At 38.9% G+C, this 2133-nt stretch overlaps 1 non-coding gene across 1 annotated transcript; it reads left to right on the plus strand.

Moving 5' to 3' along the window:
- Window positions 1–1613: 1613 nt before the first annotated feature.
- Window positions 1614–1720, plus strand: LOC128283171 (small nucleolar RNA R71). Its single transcript, XR_008273513.1, has one exon. It is a non-coding gene; the product is annotated as a small nucleolar RNA R71 (small nucleolar RNA).
- The last annotated feature ends 413 nt before the right edge of the window (window positions 1721–2133 follow it).

Below are 2133 nucleotides of genomic sequence, written 5' to 3' on the forward strand. Positions count from 1 at the left end.
TTGTTGTTGTTTGAACACGGCTCATATGCGTTCTTCGTAACTTTTTTTGCACAGAGGGTTTCACCACATGATCAGTACTAATAGAATGATTTATAAACCACCTTCAATTTTCGATGTGTTACTCGAATTACGAGCTTGAAGGGTGATTGTTTCATCTCCCACACAAAGTGTGAGTTCACCTGTGCCAACATCGATAATGGTTCTAGTAGTCGCTAAAAAGGGTTATCCTAAAATTAAGGGTGCGTCACTATTCTCTTCCATGTCTAAAACAACAAAGTCTACTGGGTATATAAATTTATTGATCTTAACAAGAACATCTTCAATGATACCCCTAGGAAATCTAATAGTTTTATCAGCCAATTGAATGCTCATCCTAGTTTGTTTCGGTTTCCCAAGACCTAGTTGTTTAAAATTTTATAAGGCATAACATTAATGCTCGCCCCTAAGTCAGCCAATGCATTATGAACATCTAAACTACCAATTAAACAAGGAATCATAAAACTCCCTAGATCTTTCAATTTGTTGGGTAGCTTATTCTATAATATGGTTGAGCAAACTGCATTCAATTCCACATGCGACGCCTCATCCAACTTTCGTTTATTTGTTAAAAGCTCCTTTAAAAACTTGACTGCGTTTGGCATTTGCGAAATGACTTCAATAAACGGTAAGTTGATATGTAGTTTCTTTAAAAGTTTAAGGAATTTACCAAATTGTTAGTCTGATTATTCTTTCTTTGTCGCATTGGGGTATGACACACTTGGTTTATATTCTGTACTCATCGACTTTGGGTCATTGTGGCCTGCTTCATTATTACCTTTGTTTACCACTGTTTTTGGCCTTGGTTTTGCAACTAACCCTTCCTCATCTTGAATTGCAATTGTGTTGAGTTTCTCCCTTGGATTAGATTCAATGTTGCTTGGCAGGCTACCTTGTGGTCGTTCGAAAATCAACTTGGCGAGCTGTCCAATCTGAGTTTCGATCCCTTGAATTGATGCTTGTTGATTTTTGAGTGCTGCCTCGATATTCTGAAAACGAGTTTCTGACACTGAGATGAATTTTGTTAGCATCTCCTTAAGGTTCGGCTTTTTCTCTTGTTGGTAGGGTGGTTGTTGGAAGCCCGGAGGATGTTGTGGCCTTTAATTTCCTTCACCGCCCCACGAGAAATTAGGATGATTCCTCCAACCTGCATTATAAGTGTTACTATACGGGTTATTTTGGGTCTAGAGTTATTGTTACCCATATATTGGACTTGTTCCTCCTCGATGCTAAGGTTAAAGGGTTAATATTCTGTGAATGCTACTCCTCCATTCGAATCGCACCTCATCACTGGATGTACTTGGGCAGAACCATACAAACCGTCAATCTTTTTATTTAAGAGTTCTACTTGGTTAGATAGTATAGTAACCGTGTCGAGGTTGAAAACACCGGCTGCTTTCGTCGGCTTTGTTCTTATAACTTGCCATTGATAGTTATTCAGTGACATCTCCTCAATAAATTCATAAGCCGCCTCAGGTATATTATTATTGATAGTACCTCCAGCGGCTGCATCAATCATCTGCCGAGTCGAAGGATTCAGGCCATTATGAAACGTTTGAACCTGTAGCCAAAGCGGTAACCCATGGTGAGGGCACCTTCTCAAAAGGTCCTTGTATCTCTCCCATGCATCGTAGAGTGTTTCTAAATCCATCTGCACAAAAGTAGAGATATCATTACGTAATTTGGCTGTTTTAGCCGGCAAAAAATATTTTAATAAAAAATTTTCGGTCATTTGTTCCCAAGTAGTGATTGACTCTCGTGGTTAATGGCGTCATCAGAAACGCCATTAATTTTAAAGGTATCGCAAAATTCTAGGAAATTTGCCAAGTGAGCGTTGGGATCCTCGTCCTGCAAACCATCAAACTGAACAAACTGTTGTATCATTTGAATTGTGTTAGGTTTCAGTTCAAAATTATTTGCAGCAATAGCAGGTCTAACTATACTTGATTCAGTTCCTGTTAAATTAGGTTTAGCATAATCATACATAGATAGTGGAGCAGGATTCTGATTCACTGGATCAGCAGCAATTGCAGGAGGTAGCAGATTTTCTTGGTTTTCAGTCATCTCCTCAGTTGTGGTTGAAGTATCGTTCTCTTG

The sequence above is a fragment of the Gossypium arboreum genome, chromosome 10 (assembly GCF_025698485.1).
Source record: "Gossypium arboreum isolate Shixiya-1 chromosome 10, ASM2569848v2, whole genome shotgun sequence".
NCBI lineage: Eukaryota > Viridiplantae > Streptophyta > Magnoliopsida > Malvales > Malvaceae > Gossypium > Gossypium arboreum.